The 24,405-nt window shown below is 47.1% G+C and overlaps 1 protein-coding gene across 2 annotated transcripts in view; it reads left to right on the forward strand.

The window, feature by feature from the left end:
• The window catches only part of LOC135399807 (alpha-(1,3)-fucosyltransferase C-like), a 107,486-nt gene that overhangs the window by 37,850 nt on the left and 45,231 nt on the right, over positions 1 to 24,405 (forward strand). Inside the window, exon 1 of one of the 2 annotated variants that reach the window (XM_064631550.1) lies at positions 6,141 to 6,708. The exons of the other annotated variant lie outside the window; for it this stretch is intronic. The gene's annotated coding sequence lies outside the window, so the exon portion shown is untranslated. Of the gene's footprint in view, positions 1 to 6,140; positions 6,709 to 24,405 lie in introns of those variants that run through there. 2 annotated transcript variants of the gene reach the window in all.

The following is a 24,405-nucleotide window of genomic DNA, read 5'->3' on the forward strand; positions in this document are numbered from 1 at the left end:
TAGAAAAGCAACTTGTATACTCCAGGATAATAAAATCAACCGCAAGCAGCAAATAGGGGTATACCGGCTTCGGTGGCTCAGTCGGTAGCGTGTTCGCCTTCTGATCGCGGGTTCGAACCCGGCCGAGGACGCCAGCAACCTGGTGGCAGGGTACATGTTGCTTAGACACGCCGTCTTCCGCGAGGGACGTTAAATACGGGGTGCCGTGTGATGAGCTTTCATCGCACGTTAAAGAACCCTCAGGTGGGCAAAAGCAATCCACAGACAGACCGCTGTGGTGTCGCTCATGATCTCAGTTGTCTCCCCACGTAACCCCCAAATTATAAAAAGAAAAGCAAATAGGGTAAGGTGGTCTATGTTGAAGACAGTTGAACTATTTTGTTAATAGCAGTCAGAATAATCGCCTAAATTGTACCATAATTCGTTAACTGAATCCCCAAACCTTTGAGAAATAATCCACAAATTACTGTGGTGCTAAACCAAATATTTATTTCCTACGATCCAAAAATGGCAGGCTACATATTTTCATCAAGTTACCCCACCCTATGGGTAAGTTGAGAACATCAAAAAATTAATGCCGGGTTTAAATTTTGTCTTTGTTTGGGCCAGCCGAAACGGTCAGCCACCAGTAGTGCACATGGAAACACAGGGCAATGACACACTATTCGCAATGTGTTCATTGGCACGCTTCTCCAGTAGGGTTGCCACCAGGCCGGTATTATACCGGCACGGCCGGCTATTTGCGCGCCGGTTGCCGGTAGGAAGGTGATACCGGCAGCCTTTTGCCGGTATTTGTGACTCAAGACCTTTCATAAGGGCTTCTACGGGGATTTCCCTTCAACATTCCACTACAGCTTGAATAAATCTGGAGCACAGACCCAACTCCGCGGTCACCAGTCGTTTTCTTAGTTATTCATTATTATGATTATATGCATTGTTATTATTATTATCATTGTTATCCATTACGTCTTGTGTTCGGAGGGGACAAGAGCAGCGGTTGTGCAAAGCTGTTGGTGGTTGTGTCGAGCCAGCTAGAACGTTCCTCACACACTTTCCCTTTCCCACGGGCCTTTCCTCATCTCCCTCTATACCTCAGCCGGTGTTTCTCACTCCGAAAGGTGGCAACCCTATTCTCCAGGCGTTGTTTTCGCGATGCGTTGGGGCTCCTAGTGCCAGTCAAGGACTAGCAACCCATTCTTCATCACCCAGGCAACACACGAGATCGGGCCGATATCAGCAGCAAGTTGGGCATGTCGGCCCTACATATCCCCGACACTGCCAACTTGTGACCGATGTACGACAGAAGTTGGCAATGTCGGCTCAATGTTGATGGGAAAACGCGACATCTAGCCGACACTGCCAACTTGCGACCGATATCACGCTGAAGTTGGCAATGTCGGCTCGGTGTTGACCGAAGCCAACGACATGACGCTGACACTGGCTTTCCATCGACTTACTTGGTGTCCCGCGCCAAAAGCAAGTAGGAAACACATTCGTTACGTTCATGTCGAGTTACCATTCGAAGCAATTCCTCACTTGAGCCTCGTTTGTATGCTTGAGCGAATTAAACTGAGACACGTCACCTCCAGCATTTTGATTCCGAGACGAGCAGGGCTCTCGAATTTGCGGAAGCTCGTAAGACATGAAATATATAGTATCTGTTTTCGCTTTGAAAGGAATGCCGGTTCCTTTTGAAAGCTTCTTGCACTTCGTGGTCCTATAGGAGCTTTTAAACTATTTTTCGTCTTGCTTTCTGTAACGCCGCGCTCATTGTCCGCCACGGGAAATACGAGGAACAAAGGAAACCATCAGAAAATGAAAGGAGTAAGAAACAATGGTAGTTACGATCGCCAACACACGAATACAAATATAAAATTATGTTGGCACAACGTCGGTCACAAATAGGTAGCATGTCGAAATGACATCGGCAGCATGTCCAAATGATATCTGCCCAACTCTGGGCGGTGTTGCAAAGTGTATGTTGGGCGATATCGGGGTTGTCGGCAGGAGCACATCGGGGTACGTGCTGCTTGGGATAAACAATTTGAGCACACGTAGCTCACACACTTCTGGTACATCTCACAAATTATACGTAGTGCATAGTCCAAACTGCGACAAAAGTCAGAGGATCCTCCGAGAGCCACGATCACAGAGGTATCGGCCCGCCATCGGTCGCTCATCCACAACTGACATCGGCCCACTGCCTCATTGTGACATCGGCCCTGTGTACAGCTGTGATGTTAGCCCGACCTCGGGGGATGTTTCAAAACGGATGTTGGGCTGACATGATAGGTGTCGGCAAACGAACACTGGGCCGCTGTCAGCCCAACATCGGTGTGCTGCCTGGGCATGGCCAGACAGACTTGTAGAACTTTAGTAGAACGGTGGGAAGAACTAAACAACAGCCTCCACGTCCAGTGAACCAGTCCGATTCTCCAGAACGGCTTCTCGGTCTGGATACAATTAAGGTCAATGAGGGATAAGCCTCATATTCTTGCAACCAACCAGATGTACTATGAAAAACTCAGAAGAGTTCTACACGACGACAATAATGTGGGACAATTTCGATTTGATTTCATTTCAAATCCTTCAGTGCGCTTCGGTATGACATTTGTGGAATTCTCACATTGCCTTCAGTATAAGTGAAATTCTGTGGCTTTTTTTTTTTTTTTTGTGTGTGTGATATGGCATTGCCTGGCGTGGCTTGAGTTGAGTTTGAAAAGCTAATTCCCCAAAACAATCCCCTCCTCCCGCAAAAAGAAAAAAAAAGTTGAGTGTGGTATGAGTTGTCCTGGTATGAGTGGTCCCGGTATAAGTTGTCTTGGTATGAGTTGTTCTGATATGAGTTCAGTGTGGTATGAGTTGTTCAGGTGTGAGTTGTCTTGGTATGAGCTGGGTGGTCGCCAAGTTGCTTGGACACGCAGTCTTCTATATACAGTGTGCTCTGTACTGAGATTTCGGCGCACTATTAACTCTGGTGTCGCCCATGATCATAGTTCTCTTGAGACGCAAAATCACGAATTATTATCACGGGATAATCTATCTCAACGTGATGCTTCGTTGTTTTCCGAGCGTAAGCACAGAGCTTGTGCGTTTTTTTTTTGTTTTTTTTTCTTATAATTTTCGGTTGGTGTGCCTTACCATCGGTGCACGCTATGAGCCGGAAACTATATATATGGTATACATGCAGATATTGCAACGGTTGTGAAGAATAGTTTTCGCAATATCCCAGGCTAGCTTCTATTGTTTTTATTTGTTCGTTTATAAGGGATGCTCTCCCGAGGGATGTTCCTCCTCTTCATTGCCGCCGCGCACACATGAAAATGCTAGTACCTTCACTGCTGTCATGTAGTTGCACGCCTGTCGCCCCTCACAAAGAACGTCCTGTTCCCTACAGTAGTGTGACAACGCATACCGAGGCGATGTTACATTTTCCATTCGACATGGAGACAACGGCGCAAATGATCACCTCATGGCATCATCGTTATATCTGCTGATGTTCGGCAAAAAACGACATTCTTCACGACATGAAAACGGCATTCTTCACGCGCAAGGGTCAGCGAGCACGATTTTCAGTAAAAGTGCCGCAGGGCGCCTTCAGACGAACAAACTGAATCAACAAACTACTGTTGCCTCACTCGTTGTCATAATTGTCTCGTGACGTAAAATCCCGTACTAGTACTATTTGTAACTAGTACTATTTTTGCGCTACAAGTCGTTTGTAGTTCGAAGCCGCAAATGCTGAAGAAATAAAGGGTGCGTTCCAAAACCTACTCGAGTCAACTCGGGAGTAGCTCTCTACCCGAAGCGCCGTTCCAAAACCGGGTCGAGTAACTCAATGACGTCACTACCCGCGTTCCAATACAAGGTGGAGTAACCAAAGAGTTAACTCGATTCAACTCTCCTCCGAAGGCCTGTCAGGGAAGGTTCGCTCGAGTAATGACGTCATGCTTCTGTCGTCTGCTCTTTTCCGCGAAAGCGCGGTATCCAAACCAGCTGAACCTGTGGTTGTCGAAAAGCCTGGATCTCCACGACGGGTTATCAATACACAATTGGACACCGGAATGGCAACACTGTTCCGATGCTGATTGTGCTACATGGTTTTTGAGGACCAAGCGAACGTCCAAAGACATGTGAGCCGGATACATTTCCCAGGACAAAGTGAGTCTCGCTGGTGCGCTTTTCTATTTTGCCTTAATGTACGTTGCTTTTCTATTATCTATTTAGCATATATGTTCACTAACAGCTGCCCTGCAATGTTTATTTGTTTCACTGCCTTGTAGCCACGTGGTCCTTGTAAAGGCACAACTCTATGTGAAACGTTCAAAACTATATTAGGAGCAAGGGCTATTATACTGACCAGCATTATTATTATTATTACTTTTGTGTGCGTGTGTCGGAAATGGGATTTTAAATGGAATTTTACTTTTCTTCCTTTACCTTAACAGTTGTAAGATGGTTTGTCGGTACATTCGTGTGAACAGGCTGCAGATAAAATACGTACCATAGGCGCAGGCTAGCTAGTGGATAAAAGCTTGGGTGCAACTTGGATAAATGATGAGCTGTGGAAGGAAGGGACAACACGACAGAACTCTGTCACGAATTTCCCGTCTTTTCGCCCAAGCTCAGACTTCTTTCAAGATGAATGAAACAGGAGGCTTTTGCGCGCTTCACGATACGCGTACTATCAGAACTGCTTTATCGCGCTCTGATTACGTGTTTTGTTTCAGCCGTTCAGCTCACATTCGACTCCAACGCCGCGGACATTTCCGTGACCCTAACCACGCCCGCCCCACTACCTCAGTTCCAGGATTCCAACCAGCAGCTTCCACCTTTCGTATTTTTCATCTTCTGTCGTCATGATGTTAACATTTTTCTTTGTTGTTTCTTTTGACTACCAAATGCAACGGGATGTATCCACTTCATGCATTTGGGGTAGCTAATGGTACGTGAAGTCTTCCATCCCACAAAACATTCACAAATAAATGACGATAATGTCAGCTGCTTTTCCCTTTCATTCTCCAATAGAGGGGCTTAAGAATAATTCTGCAGTGTCTTGGAAGAAATACTACCAGACAAGCAACCTCTGAATGTAACTGTACAGTAAGTGACTACATACGCAAAGTGCTGAAGAAGCCAAATGCCCACTGGGCCGACAAGACAGAGTTCAACTATGTCCAACGGGGCATGGTGACTCCTGTAAACAGCTCACAATATATTCCCAGTCGTCGTTATCGTAGTCTCTGTAAAATAAATCTGACGCGCGCGAGATGAGAGCGGTGATGACACCGGCCTCCATCTTAACTCGGTCGGAGTCCCCCATGCGTTCCCAAAGCTACTCGACCGGGCGCGTACTCTGTGGTCACATGGTACAACTCAGTCATGTGACGTATTCGACTCGACACAAGCAGCACAATGTACTGAAAGTCGAGTGCGACAGGGGTGGACGGATAGGTGGAAGGCCTTGAACCGACTCGCGAAACTAAAGAACATTGATCAGACATACCGGCCACCCCCATTGCACTCGACTTTCAGTACATTGTGCTGCTTGGGGAGGGTTTGTTTTGGAACGCACCGAAAGCTGCACATCGCAAGGCCGTGATCCATAACATTCCAAAAATGACGACACGTCTGCAACCCGTGACTGAGGGCTGGAAAATGACGCACAGTACTTGTTGCTGCACGCACAGCTGGCACTGCTTTTGTGTACTTCCTTGCAACACTTGTCGCCGGGGCAACCAACAACCTACGGGGACATTTCTTGAAGCCTATTCGCCTATAATCAATTTCCGCGACCGAGGAGGACCGAAAGTGAATTATCGACAAGTGTCTCCCCTCTCCGGGGCAACGATCAAAGGTTCATGATAACAGGTACATGCACTCACCGATAAGCAACGTGGCAATCAGATACAGACCCCTCTGCGCGCGAGAGAGAGAGAGAAAAAAAAGAGGATGTCGGAGCGCTCCTAGTGGGAATTAAATAAATTTGGACCTTTTATTGGGGAGGGGGAAGGGCACATGCATGCCGCAAGAACCAAATAAAACGGTAGAGAGAGAGAGGGTTGCTAAACGACGGACGGGCCTTTCCTTCGCTCAAAAGGGTCGCGTGAGAGAGTCACGTGACAAAGGCGGTGTGCTATACAACGAACTCGCTCTCTCTTGCTTTTCTCTTTTTATGCGGGGCAGGGTGCAGGCCGAGAAGTGCGTGATTTCGTGAAGTTTCCGCACGCCCGCTTGTCGCCAGCGAGCCGTGATTCCGACCTCAGTTATGCTGGTGCGCGTTTTTGAGAGTCGTGTGCAGCATACGTTTTGGAACTCCCCTGTCATCTGCTACAAAAAGCGAGGCCGCTGTGACACATCAGCGCACGTCGAACATCACGAGAGCGACCATGTGGATACCTGACAAACGGATTGCCACTTGCTGCAGGCACCTGTGACGCTTTTTTTTTTTCCTTCTTCTTTTTGTTTTTTTGTTGTAGAGGTGAGGGGCTCTGAGCGAGGGGGTGAAACCGGTTTGGCAGAACTCTGGCCTTCAGGTGCTCGCCGGTGCACGCGAGTGACGCGTCGTGGTTGCGATTATTGTCTGGGCGTCTCACCACGTGTAGCATTGTTTTGAGTCCTTTTGGGTGAAGTACAGTGGGTGACGATGTGCTGAAACACGTCCACGCTGGAGTCGAAGGAAAGTTCCGCTTACTTGGAGAGATTAAGGTACGTAGAACGTGTGTTGATGTTGGCCTGGGGTCGTATAGCATATATGACGATCGCGCGAAAGTGTGTGTTTGTGGGATTGATCATGCGGGCGGTTTGAATGTCAGACACCGCGGTGGCGGGAACACAATAAGAGTGTGAGTACTTCTTCTTTCCGTGTGTGGGAATAACAGCATTTGAAAGGTTGTTCGGCTAAAAAAAACTGTTGACATGTCAACGTCTCGAATTAAGATGGCGGTGGAGTGTAGCTCGTGACAGTCTGTTGACACTTGGGGTGCCTGAACTGTCGCCGCTTTCCCTCCTCAATTTTAGCGCTTGATACGTTGACAGTTCGCCCTAAAAAGAGAGTAGCGTATGGTAGTAGTATTTGCATTACTTTGGTCGAAACAGGACCACCACAATCGCTTTTTCATCTTTGCAATGCCTATGACGACTATCCCGCAAACAGGGCTGAAAGGCCACGTGGTGACGGTGATTTGATATGTGAAAGGAAAAAAATTGAAATGTTAGTCCCGAGCCACTCGGGACTGGCTTCTCCAGGACGCGTTGTTCAGAAAATATGAAAGGGACGGTGATGGTGTTTACATTTTTCTCTACTGCACTTTTGCGGAATGTTCTAAATTTTGCTACTGTGGTTTCTTAGCTCAGCAGCATTCAGCGTCGTTTGATTTTTGCGTTGAAGCAAAAGGCAAGGTATTGCTACTGCTGCAAACGTCTAATATTTGTAGTAGGCGAGTCGTTATCGCCGTCCGTTATCTTTATTTCTGGCATTTCGCGCTTTCCTGGTCCTCTCGTTTGTCTCTCTCGCTCATGCCTTGCAAGCATTAGGCGGATTTTGCCGACGGCGTAGGTTGCATGAAGAGATATTTCCTCGTTCCTACACGGTTACGCACTACAGCGAATCATTGCAACGGAACATCCTTCAGGATGGAACGAAGGCACAACCTAAGACGCGGCCGTGGACGCAGTAATGTGAATCACCCTCTCACTGTGATCTCTGTTATCCTCTCGCCAGTCAGGTGAAATCAAAATCTAATCACCCTCTCCCTGATGTCAGTGTAGATGTTGTAGTTAGAAAGACAGTGCGAACTATCTGGCAAGAAATGGCTGGTGAAGACGTCAATGTAAAACGCGACCGTTCAGTGTTTTTTTTTTTTTTAATGGTGTCAGCGGTAAAATGATGAATTAAAGAACTTTTAAAGGGGCACCCAGGCGCTTCGGAGCCCCAAAGAAATAACAGGTCGTCACCAGACCCGTCGTGAGACCAACTCCGTTCGTCTGGCACTCATGTGCGCCGTTAAGAGAAAGGGGGGGACCCTTTTTTTTTTATTCGTGACTTTGCCAGAGCCCCGGCGATGTGGTCAAGGCGACACATCTCGGAATGTTCCTGCTGTGTTCCTTCTACTTTTCTTTTTCGTTCCATCGCCCGCAAACAGCGCACGCCCTGTCCTAAATAATGGGCTGCGGTGGTAACGTTGAACGACCCACGAGTGCCCTGCACTGTGCGTAGCTCGAACTATGTTCATCAGCCTCAACGCCCCGGGGACAGCGGCCGCGCGATGCTTTGCATACTGAGGAATATTGTGCATGACTTCATCGAAACGTCCACGGATGATCAGTTTGAGTACGTCGTATGCTCTGTTCTTCTGGGATCACAGACTATAACTGTGGTAAGCTGCTACGCTGCGCCCTGTGTTGCAATCACTGAGCAACAATTCCTGGACTTGTTTGCATCGCTACCAGAGCCGTACATTGTCTGCGGAGATTTCAACGCGCGTAGTAGACTATGGGGAAGCGAGCTTACAAATGGACGCGGAAGGTTGTTAGAAAAGATAGTAGAAGATATGGGCATCACCGTACTCAATGATGGATCTCCGACATTCTTTCGTGGGCCGACATATAGCAACTGTTTGGACATTTCATTATGCTCGCGCTGTTTTCCTCATCCAATACTCCTGTATGGTGAGCTACGATGCTATGGGAAGTGGCCATGCCTTTGTTCAAATTTCTTTCCCTCAGGGACAAATGCTAACGCGCAAGGTTAACGTTACTGATTGGTGTCAGGTCAAAAATGGGATGGAGGCAAAGGTGCACAGTGTCACCTCATTTGACGAGCTCAGCACTACAATAGCCGAATGCAAAGACCATGTCGACGAAGTCAATCACTGCACCTTCGCGATATAGTGCTGTGGCCATTGAATTCGAGAGATTTCGCTCCATCCGTCGGCGAGCAGAAAGACTGTTCCGCAGAACAAGGGAGTACGTCCACTACAACGAAGCCTGCAAACCTTGTGGGATCATTCGACGTCATCTGGCGCGGCTAGCTCGTCAGTCGTGGAGGCGCTTAGGTGCGTCACTAACTCGCTCCACACCGGCTACAGGGATTTGCATATTGCCAAGAGTCTGGGCACCCCTGTTACTTAAGTGAACCCTTTTCAGGCTCTCGCCCTGCACAGCGGATTGCATGAACGATCTCTAGCGGACCAGTTCTGTCAGTTAGTCCTCAGCCCATCTGCCTCATCGTTTAGCAACGTCTGCGTGGAATCAGTGGTCAAGGCACGTCAAGAGTTAAGTGCTGCAGTTCATGGAAGCAGCAATGGTACAGTGGACACAGACTTTACGCTATGGGAGTTGGAAGCAGGCATTTGTTCGTGTAGGAAACGCTCTGCACCGGGCCCGGATGGGATTACCTACAAAGCGATTGCCAGCTTTGGCCCTTTGGCGTTGAACTTGATGTTAAAAGAGCTGGCGTGAAGGTGTCCTCCCTGAATCCTGGAAGACGTCGCACATCATTCCAGTCTTGAAACCAGGCAAGTCTCCACGAGAGCTGGGTTCCTTCCGCCCGATCAGTCTGACGAGCTGCATATGTAAGATAATGGAGCGTTTAATTCTCAACAGAGTCGAATGGTACCTGGAGTCAAACAGGCTCCTTCCGGACTGCATGGAAGGGTTCCGGAAGTCCCGCTGCGCAATGGACTGCATACTCGACCTAGTTACAAGTATTGAAGAACAGGCTAACGGTCGCCATTTTCTTTGATATTAAGAGTGCCTATGACAGTGTCATACACGTGCATGTGCTACATTCGTTGTATAAGCTGGGTTTAACGCGTCGTTCATTTCACTTTTTGATGCAAGAGCACGAATTTAGTGATAAGGATCTCATATAAAAAATCTTATTGTGCCTATAAATGCCAATTTCGACGTTTGCGCCTAAAACGTTGTTTTTTCCCGTAAAATGCCCAAATTGATCCTTTTCTTTCCTTTTTTTTCTGTCTGCCCTTTTTTTCTGTCTGCCCTTTTTTCCTGTTTGCGAAAAAGAACAACATGGGACGCGTTCGACCGACAATGTCGTGCTATATATTCAGTCTCAACTAGCATTAGCTTCACCGCTGCCGAAAATAACACAGATAAGCATTCATAAACCTCTCCCATGACGCGCCACCCAGCAAAGCATGCAGAGCTAGTGGGAGAAGTGGCAGTATGGCAGCTAGAGTATTGTACAGTCGGGGAACAAAAAGTTTAGTTACCATAGTGGCACGGAGCAAAACCAAACTATAGCGAGAACGACGCGTTCCATTGTCGTCGGTCGTCCTGGCGCGTGGACGCAGCACGGCACATTGCAACGTGGGCTCCGCGGACAGTCGCAAGCACTGCACAATGCCGAAAATAAAGGCGACCGGGCGAAGTCTGGTTAATTCGTGGATTGAGGGTTTTAACTGCTACCACTCACGGGGTTGTGGTGCTCTGTCAGCCGTGCGAAAAGCAAGTAAGTACAGCGTTTGCTTCCGTGCGCTCACATTCGGCAGTTTTTCCTGTCACCGGTTGTGCTGTTTGAGGTTTTCCCTGGGTTTTCCGAAGACTTTTCAGACGAATGTCGGCACAGTTCCGCCTCAAGTCGGCCTAGGACGCATACTAACCCCACCCCTATTCCCCACTCCTTCCTGCTGTCCTCTCTCCATCTGTCCGCGTCTGTACCCCGCTCATAGCCACAGTTGCTTCGCGGCGCTAACACAGAATTTAAAAAAAAACATTCGGCAGTTCAGTTTCGTAAGACATTCTTGTGTCTAGCGTAAGAATCGGTCTGCGATTTGCAGGTTCCGTGCGAGAAAAAAAAATCTCACCTAGAGCAACATGCTGCTACAACCACGCACAAGTCCAACTGCGAAAAGGACTTTCCGTCGACGTCCCGCCAAAGCTTTCTTAAGGATTGTGCTGAGGACGGAAGGTAGAGTGAACTGCACGCCGATTTATGTACGGCACTTGTTGCAGCAAACATACCGAGGGCGAAGCTCGAGAACCCCGTCTTCAAGACCACCTTGGAGAAGTACTGCAAGACGAAAATTCCGTCCGAGTTGACGCTGCGAAGAAATTATTTGAGCTCCACGTACGAAGGAGTACTGAGTACCATTCGTTCTGAAGTAGGAGAGTCCTGCATCACTCTACGAACAAAAGGAGTAAAACTGGGAGTAGTTGCAGCTTCTAGTGTCCTAGACTCCAATTACTCCCAATTTTAGTCCCTTATTATTTCCCTGTCCCTGGTCCCCCTAGACTCCAATTACTCCAAATTTTAGTCCCTGTCTATTTCTCCGTTCTTTGTAAGTATCTTGCGCTCTCAGTTCAGATGTCTCATTACCAACTAGCCCAATCCTCAACCCTTCTCTTTAGTCCCTTAACCCCAACATTTACTCCCCAGGACTGCAAATAGTCACCGAACTTGGCTAATGGTCTTCCGAATGCAACAGTATACGTAAATATATGCTGTTGCTCAATTTGGTGGCATATAAGGCCTCAGCCAACTTAGCAATTTCCCACCCACACAGAGTAAGAAACGCTAACTGTCGCTGGATCAGTCATAGGACTGCTATGTATGTCGCTAGATTTTATCGATATATCACGGTTGACGGTTTGCTTCCAAGTATTTTCATGCATGCACACGAATTATGTACCCGGGACTCTTAGAACAGAGCTTGAAATGCCACTCGCGGACATTCATTTACTCCCGTGTATTTATCCCAAAAGGGACTTTTTCTTTCTTTTTTTTTGTGTGTGTGTGTGCGCGCCAATCATTTCGTTCCCTAAAGGAGTAAAATTACGCCCTTTTTTTTTTTTTCTTAGAGTGTCCATTGGGGTGGACGAGGCGAGGGATACAAATGGGCGATATGAAGGGTGTTTCATGAAAATCTCCCGGCTGAATAATTCGTGAACAGGTAGCGCTATCGAAGAAATTTCTTTTTGGTAAAGATCATTGGGACATCGCCCACGAAGTGAGTAGTGAACGGCTCATTTGCATGAGCTCACTAATTAGATAAACATTTTAACTTTTACTTCACACGCTTATGGAACGTCTGTTTTACGCATCGGGACTTTAAGCGAAAAATATTGCGCATCGACACTTGGTGATTTTTTCGAGTAATTTATCGGTTTCGGTTTACATATTTCTTGCGCGGAGCAGCGCACCAATGCGCTCTTTGGTTCGGCTATCCGGCTGTCAATTTCGTGTTCATCCGCCTGGTTGACACACGGGGGTGACGGAAGATTAGGAACAGCCACAGGAGACGCTTTGATATTCCTTCTCAAATCGACTGATAAACAGCGCTGGAGGTTCTATCGTTCCGTAGGTGAGATAGCGTGCTCTTATCATGGATGATAACGAATGCTCCGCGAGCGCTGTGAACTTGTCGGCACACTCTTAAAAATTAACTACACCACATTGCACGCTCCTAGTCAACCATGGTTAAGGGGGTGCAACACCCTCCGTGTTTCGTCAATTCCGCTCAATAGATGGAGCACAGGACGATCTAATTCACTCTGATCTAATTGATTACCTAGCGTTCACTGCGGAGGCTCCTGGTACTACGGCGGCAGACGGTTACATGTTACTTTACGTGACTGATCCACCATGTCATCGGAAAGGATTACAAGGCACTCTTTTCCTGTTGCTTTGTTCTTTTACCTTCGACCTCTAGCTTGCCTTTATCACCTTGAGAACAGCGTCCGCGTGTTATCTGTTATTTGTGCGTGTGATAGCAGACGGATCGACAATTTCATTCAACAGCACTTCGCGAACACACTAAAGGTTTCCAACACTCGTTGTGGAACCGCGAAGAAACAAGAAAAAGAGAAGAAGAAAGAACAGTAGCTGATTGCGCAGACCTTCTACATTAAAGGAGTACAGAGGGCCATCCAAAAAAATTTCAGATGAAGACATCTGATGAAAGTGTGTGTGTCGTTATACCGAGTAGCGCGAAAGGTTTTGATGTGTGCAATTTGTTTCCCAGAAAAAAAAACTCGCATAAACATAGCTCCGCGAGGATGAGGAGGTATGATGCCACGTCACCGATGACGGTATGGGCACCGTGCACTAGCGAGAGGACGCTGCGGTCGCTTGATCGACAGCGCCACCCGTGGCGATTTCGCGCGTAACAGTCTGGTACTGACGCCGTATCGGCCCTTCGCGTATGTAGCTTTGGTGCGTACGGGTGTTTTCCCGAATTTTATATATCGGCTTTGGGGCTTTCGACTCATTAACCCGTGAGACTACTTGTGTGGAAGTGGTTTGTCACGTAAAATGTATGCGATGGGGAAGCCTTTTGCACGTGGAACATTATGTGTCTATGCACAATGTGTGACACAGTGTGTAACGCAGACACGCGTGTAGTATTCGTGGCCCGTATTTACGTGAAGTTAAGTGCATTTATCCGCAAGGGACTACCAATTATAGACTACACATCAGAGACTAGCTACGTCCAGTACCTGCGCTATGAGGACGGAAATCTCGCACTGAAGAATTCACAATAATACAATCAACAACAAATTGGAATATACATTACGAAGATAGCGAAAAAAAAAACGTTCTCGTTTCTTTCTTATGCATAATCCGTTAACGTGATGATGCACTGTGAGGATAAGTTTCTTAGTCAAATTATTCCCAATCTTGCATCGCTCAAGTCGGGGGATTCCCTTTCAGCCCTTTTTGCCTGCATTTGATGCACAGTCATAGTAATAAAAATCAATCAGTCAATCAAGATTGTTTCAGGATATAAATAAGGCGTGTTTTTGTTTGAAACTGGATGTGTAATGATAATAATGTTTTATTAGTGCTAAACAACGACCACAGCGGCCTTAGTATAGGTGAACATAGCGCATCAGACACATTGTCGCAAATTGCAACATAGAAGCAGCCAGAAATATCACGCAAAAGAAACACAAAACATAAACTATTGTTGCTAAAGGTTGCTGTTCGACAAACGCATGATTACTTTTGTGTGTGTTTGCGTGTGTGTGCGCGGACGAATAGGAAGGAGCAAAGAACCACTTGTAAACCGAGATCACAAGATTTGGCAACGATAATAAGATCATAGGGACAGAATGCACCTACATAAAATGATGACGGCTTGCGAAACGCAGCTCGGGGAGGACAAATAACTCCCTGTGTTCGCCTGCAAGCTTTATATTGAAGGAAGACGAGGTCCAAATCCAGTCTTCGCCGACACGCCGCAAAATTAGGGTCCAAGTAAAAGAGATAAATACTGTACGACATACGGCAGACACTAATTTTAGCCAAGCTCCACGATGTTCATTGGTCATTCATTGGTGTATTTCGCAACTTTTTCACGTCAGTTACTGTGCTATAAGTCCGCATCGTGATGCTCAACTGGTCATTGACAAATATACTAAATGCAAGGAATAAGTTGTTTGAAACAACGGATTTGAGCGGCACGTTGGGTGGATTGCCGTGAAAGCGCTCTCTCAAATACGTGATCGGCGGGACGATACAGCGAGAAGGACGAAAACTTTACGGCAAGTTGCCTCTCTTTCACAGTAACTTGGTTGTCGTGGCAGATTACCACATAGAATTAGTTTCCATTTTGTCTTCTCCTTTGACTTTCTATGCAGGCAGCTTCAAATCGCTCTTTTCGAACGGCGAAACTAGCACAGCACTGCTAGACGCTGCTGGCTGGTACCAGGGCATTACGCCGCGTTTCCCCGCGAGGGGCCGCTGCCGTCGATAGAAAACTCTATCGCACGGTGCCCATAAGGAGAACTCTTTCTGGTTTGCCGGTCAGTGGGGGTCAGCGCATTTTCCCTTTGCCGCCGTAAACCTGTTTTCCCAGTTTTCCCGGAGAACTGGGGATAGAAGGAGCGGCCGAAGCATTACCGAGAAAGGCTTCATCAGATCCCCGAACAGCCGAGAAGCAGACGACAGCAGAGTAGCAGACATTTCTCTAGGCCAATCAGGGAGCGTTCTCCTTATAGCGTCAGCGCGAGGTTCCAGGCAGATCACAGCCTGGTACTGCTCATCACCACCGTTGCGCTCGGTCGCTTTTTGCGGCGTATTTTAAATTCAATTTCTGCGATAATTATGACTCTGTGGTGTAAATTACTTCGCATGGTGCATCTTACTGGCAAACTTAACAGTTTTATAGGAAGAAAACTCGGTGTTAAAAATGACTTCTGAGAGAAAGAGTCTTCTATTGAGAAAGCAATGGAGTGGTATGGCTTGCGGGTGCTCCAATGACTTCATGAAATTCATTGCAAGCTCACATGTGCTTCTGTGCATTCGGGATCGTCGGGATCATTTCGTGAACAGCTAAATTACTGCACCGTCGTCAGCCCCAGATTATCAGTGCACTGTCCTGTAAAATTATTGTGGACTGTTCTGCGATATCCCGGTGCTTTGACACTGGCACATATAATGCTGTGTTTTTGGTTCCGTGTGATCGGTAAAGACGAGCCAAGTTGTGTAGTCGGCAGTGCGGTCTTACATGGCGTTCATTCTCAGGTTTGACGACATCTGATCACCTGAACAGTGATGTGTGTCTCAGTATAGTTGACAGTGCTGTTGTCGACTCATTTACGCCGACGCCACAAGTTTGACACTCATATTTGTATACAAAGTCTAAAAAGAAGGGAATGAAGCTGCATATGACAGCGGCGGCAGTTATCTTCACGAGCACAGTGCCAGCGGTACAGTGCTTGTGGTGGATTGTACAGCGTGCGGGGGCGTCGGGCAGGTGGCTGGTCCCCATTGGTGGGCATCGAGGGTAGGCTGTAACAACCGGATTACTTGATAGCCAGATGCTTTTGTAACGAGGTGGCATGCATCACAGTTGTGCACTGGAATTTCTAATGTGAGCTCAGTGCACAAATTGTGACCAATGAGACGCGGACGCTGACCATCGGCCATCGTGCTTGCAACAAGTCCCTCCGTTCCCTCACCTGAAGAAGGGCGATCTGGCGTACGCGAAGTTCTATACCAAGTTCTAGGCCACGTTCTACACCAATGTTTTAACTGTCAGCCAAACTGTTCGCTGCCAGATGTTTTAGTACACAGAATGCAGAACATCGAAATTGTAGAACTGTCACCTGTGGCACGTTAGTGTTACCATTCCCTGTAGTATTTTACCCCATGAAAAGAAAACTAAGCAGGCCTGTGAACGCAGTGTTATTTCACGGAAACTCACGCATCCCTCATACAGCACGTCCTAATCCACAAAGACAGTTCAAGACAACGTAACGTTTGAGTGTTGTCTATAACAGAGTGCGACTGCCGCACACAAATGGAATTGGGCAATAAGCTGACCAACTACAGCGTTGTGCAGGATGCGCATATTTCAGTTAAGCGGCATACCGACTAAGAAGAGCTCAAAAATGTGTAGATAAAAAACGAACAGCTGATTATGAGAATCGGAGACACCTGTGGCTGAACTGAGTTTGTTCTCACAAGGGTTCTGAGGGCAGTCTAAAAGATGAATACAAAGAGATAAGCTTCCACAATAAACAGTACCCAATAGACACCAGGAGCACCACGGACACACAAACATACACGAATTAAGCTTCCCGTGATAAGAAGTCAGCTAGGGTACAGTGTCCCTCTGTGTGACGCTGTCCACGCTCCACGGGAATGTGCTCATGTTCGTCATGACACCGCAGGCGGAGCAGAGGCTTCGGCCACTCGGTCCGATAACTTGGATTAGGTGATGAAGGCCACATTGGGGTCAACTGCAAGCACAGCAGTGCAGAGCTGTGTGACGGAAAGAGAATTGTAGTACATATACCATGCACAATAGTATGAATATACACAGTCTGACGAAATGGTTGCACTACGAAGACCTCTCCTGCGTGTCGTATTTCTTCTTGTAGTCAGGGTCCCTGATCGGCATACTGCGTGGTGTATGCGTGGGTCAACAAGCTCTGGATGGAGCTAATCATTATAGAACCGCTCAAAATATACCCAGCCCCAGTGGATAGCACATTGGATACAGCTACTCTGTTCCCGTCCATACGATCTGACATGCTATCTGATTGGCCCTCAGTAGTTGTAACGGCCTTCAGCAAGCACATTTTGCATTGCAGCGTAATTTTGCTCCGTAAACCATTTCTGTTCTCTGACGTTATCTTTATGACAGCAAGTGTGCAGTTGAATGGGCTGTGGATTCTCAGAGCTTGAAGTTTGTTGAACAAGTGCATATCGTCCACAATTGCTTCGCCCTTCAACAACACAGGGTCCGTTTCCGGACGTTCCTGCAGACACGTCTTGCGTGCTGTCGCTTCTGCTAGCTCTCGATGAAAGATTGCTTGATTCGTGAGAGTCTGGTACTACTTAAAGATTATCCAGATGCCCTCTCTTGTAGAATTTCGGGGCTTGTTCTTTGCGTCTCTTCCGTTTTCCGCAGACAGGTTTCCTGCTATGCGGAAAACCGTGACTGGCAGGCACAGCACATCCACGGAACGAAGGATTCCGAGATGACGAGCGACAGCTGCGCGTCCACACTCCATTTATTGTGACATGCGAAAAGACAGATTGTGACAATTCATCCGGTTTTTCCCACTTGTGCAGATTTTTGATAGATGGCACCACCGCGCACAGCCAAAATCCCAGCGGGTCAGCATTCGCTAACCACTGCTCACAAGAATCCGTGTAGCAACTTTATGCTTCGACATAAACAAATTCTTTCGGGACGTATTGATTTTAGGCATATTTTTCTAGTACTTAATGGGATTAAAATTCTCACCTTTGGTCTATTTATTTTGTGACCAGTCAACAAATTTGAAGGAAGCGCGAAACGCAATTACTGACGTCTGCGAAAAAGTTTCCAACATAAAAGATGAATTTCTGGCACCATTAAGTACTAGAACCCATTGAGATCTTCAATTCAAGACCTATTTTATGCAAATTGAGCAATTCCTTGCGGAGTTACGCGGTTTGAAAAATGCATGAGGAATGCCATTGGACCAGGAGGGTGTTCCACCCCCTTAAGAGCCGGGATGGCTTGTTCAGCGCACTGTTGCCGCTGGTTTTTGTTGCTTTGAAGGCTGTCGTCGCCGCTTTCCCGGGTGCTTCCCAGTTGCCTGAAGTCAGGGATCTTCTGGCAGCGGATAATCTTTTTGCTACACAATGAAGCAAGCGTATAAATCCGCTGCCATCTTGCAGTGGAACGCGCGTGGCCTTCGGAATAAGCTACCTGGCTTGAAAGCATTCGTTCTTCGGTATCAGACACCTGTACTTGCTATTTGCGAAGCGTATGTCCCCCAAGACTTTCGATTTAGTGGATATATCACTTACACATTGGACATCACATCTCCGTCTCGAACCATTATATGCCTAAGAAATGACATGACCTCTGCACTGATTCACTCTCGACGTGACCCATTTGACTACATAGAGTGTAAAGTATACGCATGGGCCGAACCGTACTGACTGTTGTGAGCCTGTACATTCCACCGTCGGCTACTGTTACAGCTCGCAATATTAGGGATATATTTGTCTGTATCCCTGCCCGGTTTGTTGTTGTTTGTGATGTCAACGCACACCATAACTTGTGGGGTAGCAGAAAGGTTGACACTCGAGCCAAAACCTGGGCGGACGTTACAGAGGATATGCGACTTCATCTTCTCAATGATGGGTCTTCTACGTTCCTCGGCCGGTGTTTTCGGGCAGACTCTCTAGACCTTTCTCTGTGCTCGGAAGATGCATCCAGGTACCTGTCGTGAGCGGTTGGCCTGGACGGTCGGGGAAGTGATCATCTTCCCATGCTCTCTTCCACCGCATGAGGCTTAACGTCGCCTTTACACTTGCCTTTCAACACCGTCTCGGCTCCACCTCGTCTTCCCTCTGCCCCACTTGTGGAGTGCACTGCCACGTCATCCTGGCTTGTGGGCAATATCACCACGAGCGTGCACTAATGGAAGTCTCTATGCAACGCATTGACAAGCGGCCGTTCAACCTCGCGAAGATCCTCGGACCGTGGTCGAACGCTGCCCACCAGATGCAAGGCCTTCGTCTTCTGGCGGAGTACTTGTGCTCCACCGGTCTGGTATCGGCTTCCTGAAAGCCCCCCCCCCCTCCCCCATCATCATAATCATCCCTTCTTCCTTTCGCAACGCGAAATAGGGCAGTGTACCGCCTCAGCGGCGGTGAATCGCCCACCCCATCATCATCCAATGTATGTATGTGTGTGTGTGTGTGTGTCCTAGTCAACCATCATCCCGTATGACAACGTTCTCGCCCGATTTGTTGAAGACTGGAGGCGGAGCCTTTTTTTTTTTTTTTTTTCCTTATGTACGGCATCATTGGTACTGAAAAGAAAAACGTACGCCGTCCATGCTTATCAAATCCAAGAAGAGGACGTTGTCATCCGGGATGATGGTTGGCCAGGATCGTGCTATGTGGTGAAGTTCATTTTAAGAGTGTAGAGAAGGAGAGGAAACGCAAAAGAGTCTCCTACGGTCTTGCGGCTGTTCCTTATCTTCCGTCAACCAGGCGGATGAACACGAAATTGACAGCCGGATAGCTGATCCAAAGAGCGCATTGGTGCGCTGCTCCGCACAAGAACTATGTAAACCGAAACCGATTAATTACTCGAAAAAATCACTAAGTGTCGATGCGTTTTTGTTTTTTTTTGCAATATTTTTCGCTGAAGGTCCCGATGCATAAAACAGAGGTTTCGTAAGCGTGTGAAGTAAAGTTAAGATGTTTATCTAATTAGTGGGCTCATGCAAATGAGCCGCTCACTACTCAGTTCATGGGCGATGTCCCACGGATCTTTACCAAAAAGAAATTTCATCGATAGCGCCACCTGTTCACGAATTATTCAGCCAGGGGATTTTCGTGAAATACCCTGTATAGCCAACATGGTGGCCGGAAAATTAAATCCAGATCAAAGCAGCCGCCCGTATTTGATATCCTGCAAGTCACTGGAAAAGACAAACGGCGACACGGTGGCTTACTTTGTCAACGATTCCATAAAGTTTTGTATCCATCTGGAATTGAGGATGACAAAGTGTTGCTTCTCTGCTACACTGATGCTGCAGCATACATGCATCGCGCCGCAACATTGCTAAAAGTTCTATCCCAGAATGATTCAAGTCAATGATGAAGGAACGAAAAACCAATAAACACGGGACACGCAGACAAACACGAAAAGTTCTTACCTTGAAAGAAAGCTGCTCACACTTGCCGTCTACATTGATCTTTCTAAGGCATTCGACTGCCTGTGCCATTATACTCTCTTACATAAATTGCATCATTACGGTTTCCGAGGTATTTGTTTTTCTTTCCTAAGGTCCTATCTAACAAACGGATACCAGTACGTTGTAATAAATGGCGTTGTAATCTTGTCCTATGACACCAAAAACAGGCGTACCACAAGGAAGTGTGCTAGGACCACTTTTGTTTAATATCTACATAAACGATATAACAACCGTCAGCCAAATACCAACATATATCATTTATGCGGATGACACGACTCTGCTGTTTAGTTCCACGAATGCAGATGGGTTAATCAATAAGGCAAACTCTGTCCTTGGAAAAATAGCTGACTGGAGCTATGCGAACGGATTAAAAATAAATAACGCAGACTAAAGCAATGATATTTCATACTAAAAATAAAATTGTTGAAACAAACACCTGCATCAGCCTGAATAACAGCCCCATCGAAATCGTACACTCATTTAAAGTTCTAGGTGTTTATTTTACTCATGACTTAACCTGGAACACTCACGTCAACCATCTGATCTCTCAGTTGCCCAAAGTCATTGGCATTACGGCACGATGCTGCTTCTTCCTGCCACAAAGCATAAAAAAACTAATCTATTTTGCATTGCTTCAATCACAGTTGAACTATTGCCTTCTAGTTTGGGGAACTACCACAAAAAACAACATGAACAGATTACTAGTACTCCAAAAGAAAATAATTCGCCATATATCAACCACCCCATCATTACAGACAACCCAAGGTTTGTTTGAGACTCTAGGCATAATAAAGGCAAATAATATGTATACCTATAAGTACTGTCTGGATATCAATTTGGTAATGTTACATATCAACACTTCCTAAAAACTACTTCAGAATTAGAAGAATTCAGTCGTACCATCTGCCTCCGTGGTAACGATAAATGGAAGATTCCGTTCTTTCGCACAAATTACGCAAATCAATCACTTCGTCATAATTTACCGCAGTTTCTCAATGAACTCAACAATAGTGCTGCTCTAAACATACGTACTAAAAAAGATCTTCGAACTTTCTTTGTTAGGAAATAGTAATGTTATTTTTCACCATCACCAGTTATTGCACATTGTTATTCATTTCCCACGCTTGATATAAATAGTGATTGTTATTTTTAGTCTGTGTGTATAATATGTGACATGCTGTATGCTGCTGAAACTTTGGGCGGCAGAGCCTCGTCAAGGTACTTCCGGTAACTTTTAGCTCTGCTGTCCCATCATGTAATGTGGTAAACCAATAAATTGAATTGAATTGAATTGGTTGCACGCTTTGCCCCCCACCCCCCTTTGGAAGCACTTCGCTCCCGCCCCCCTTGGACGCAGGTACTCCTGACAAAGACTCTTCATGCGTGCCTGCAAGTGAACGACCTCTCGCCTCACCCTCTTCACTGGTGGATTTCTTAGATCTATTTGAAGCAACTTAGAAAGCTAAGCGGGCGTTCACACGGGCCAATTTTCTGCACCAACTCGGACCAACTTTGGAGTTGGTGGGAATCGGTTGCCGAGCGATAACTTCGGAGAGTTGGTGGTGGTCTAACCAATCAACGCGAGGAGCATTGCTACGTGACCCTCGAAGCGTCAAACGATTTCGTTCATGTCGTACTGCCTGGCATGGGTTCAAATCCTACAGGGGTACATGATAATGTTTTAATTTTTTTGTTGTTGCTAGCGCCATATAAACATATCAATAGGCATTTTTTGAGATACCGGTTACCTTCTGGCGAAATAAAATGACTTCGTTTTGATTAATGACAGTTAAAAAAAAAGCCACCAGCGGTTGGACTGAACCCATACACCCCGATTGCCGTAAGGTTGGTTGTGGGCGGAGCTAACGAGTTGGTACGTGTGAACGTGGAGACGGTACCGTCTTGTGAGTTGGTCCAAAGACGTTGCTTCGAGTTGGTCTGAGTTGGTGCTGAAAATCGACCCGTGTGAACGCCCCCTAAAAGAAGTTCAACTTTCATAAAAAAAGCCAAGCGCCATAAATGCGAAATAAAATCACAATATAAGTGTGGTGAACGAGGCGGTGAGTAATTGTCCTGCTTCAACGGTTCAATGAAATTGAATTTGCGTTTTGAGATGATTCCCAAAATCCGTGAGGATGCAGATTGCGATGTGGTCGTACACCACGTTACTCCGTTAAGCGCTTGATCCCTAAGACTAAGAGGCTTATGCACTCGCCGGTCTACACTCGGCGGTTACTGACGGACAAATCAACACTCTAACCAACCCACGACACGATTCCCTCGACAATACTTAGTTCGACCCAGGGCGATCAGCACTCGTTAGAGCACGATGGTGTAATCGTCAGAGTGACTCAGGGTACAACGATAACAATCCACCATAACACACGCACGCACGCACATGCATGCATACATGCATGCATATATGTATGTATGTATGTATGTATGTATATGCATGCATGCATGCATGGGATGATGTGCTGGGTCATTCTCCGCCGTTATAGCGGTACACTACCCCATTGCGCTTGTGGAAGGGATGAGAAAGTGATAATGATGGAACGGTGTCCTATTAGAGTTCGTCCATTAGTCCAGTGCTGGAAAGGAACTCAGCAACAGCTTGTAGGCCTTGCATCAGATGTGAGGGGTCCGACCATGGCCTGGGAATTTTGTCTAAGTCGAACTGGCGTTGATCGACGCGTTGGAGAGCAGTTTCCATGAGGGCGCGCTCGCGATCGTACTGTCCGCAGACCAGGAGGACGTGATGGAATGGAGGCCACCGCGCACACCACACGTAGAACACAGGCTGGACGCGACGACACCGAGGAGGTGTTTGAAAGCCGGTGTAAAAGCCACATTAAGTCTCATGCGGCGGAATACTGTAGTAAAGGAATCACAACGTTATACTACAATCTTGGAAAATTAAAAAGAAACAACCCGTGTGAATGCTCCAACAACAGAGATTAATTACAACCAAATAATACAAGTTGCAATACTCATTAAGAAAACATGATCTACGTGGAAATGTCCTTAACACAGTTTCAACACGGTGACAGAGAATTTCAAAGTCTTAGCTGTTTTGCACGGAAGGTCCGAGTGTCCGTTGTCAGAATGGTGCGGTGATGAGTCGGGTCGCGCGGCGGGGGTCCTTGTTGGTCTGTGGTCTCTGCGGTTTCTTGCACTACGTACCCAACCAAAGGAACTCGCCATCGTCTCCCCTCGAGGACTGACGCTGCAGCACACGCTTGTTTCCAAACCACGACTGGCGTTTCTTGGTCTCGTTCCTGGTTGCAAGGGTCCACTGTTTGTTTGGCTTGCTCTGTACTTTTTCTCAAGTCCCGGGAAGGAGGAATTCCAGACGCGCACACACTCGTGTCACTTGACACCCGCGGCCACACGGCCAGGTGTTCGCTGCCCTCCCCAATGTTCGGTCCCCTGACATAAACATTAACTGCTTTTCGCAGGAAAAAGGCAATTTCGACGTCTAGACAAAGTACATGATGTAAAAGACAACTGCAGCTCTCGGCAACCGTACTTTTGGCTACATAATCCATGTTCGAAAAAGTTCCCGAAATGCGCCGGAATCACGGATTTGTGACAGGTGAGCAATTATCAGGCCTCAGCAGCTTTTTGGGGAGCAACGGTCCTGTGAGCAGTTGTCCGCTCCCCGCAAGCGCAAGGTGCTTGCCTGGCGTTTTGCGTTGCGGTTGCGAAATCCTGTTCTATAACTCTCTCCCGTTTCCTTTTCCGTTTGCGTCCGCCGTACGCCCCATTTATTAACACCAAAGAGGTACCAACGCCGACCTACCATAAGAAGATAAACAATTTACTGTTCCCTCCTACTGCAATTCTTCTTTGCTCTTACTATGATGTCCGGTTTTTGGAACATCTTCGCCCCATTTATTGGATACGCCACCTCATGTGGGGCTGCGATGCGCGATCTCTTTTGGCCATTCATCGAGCCTTGGTGCGTGGTCCGCTCCTATACAGCCTTCCAGTATTACACGGGATTTCGCCATCCTCCGAGTCCAAGCTTCAGTGTCTTTTGGCACGTAGCCTTCGTGTGTGCCTGGGCGTGCCAAGAACAACGGATACTTGTTTAGTCATGGCAGAAGCGAGAGAGACTCCGCTTGCTATCCAGCGCTTTAATGAGACGAGCCGTCACTATCTCCGTTTGTTGGCTCATCACCGGCACCACCCTTTACTGCTGAAGCTTTCCCGTCGCAGGAA

The sequence above is a fragment of the Ornithodoros turicata genome, chromosome 1 (genome assembly GCF_037126465.1).
Source record: "Ornithodoros turicata isolate Travis chromosome 1, ASM3712646v1, whole genome shotgun sequence".
NCBI classification, from domain to species: domain Eukaryota; kingdom Metazoa; phylum Arthropoda; class Arachnida; order Ixodida; family Argasidae; genus Ornithodoros; species Ornithodoros turicata.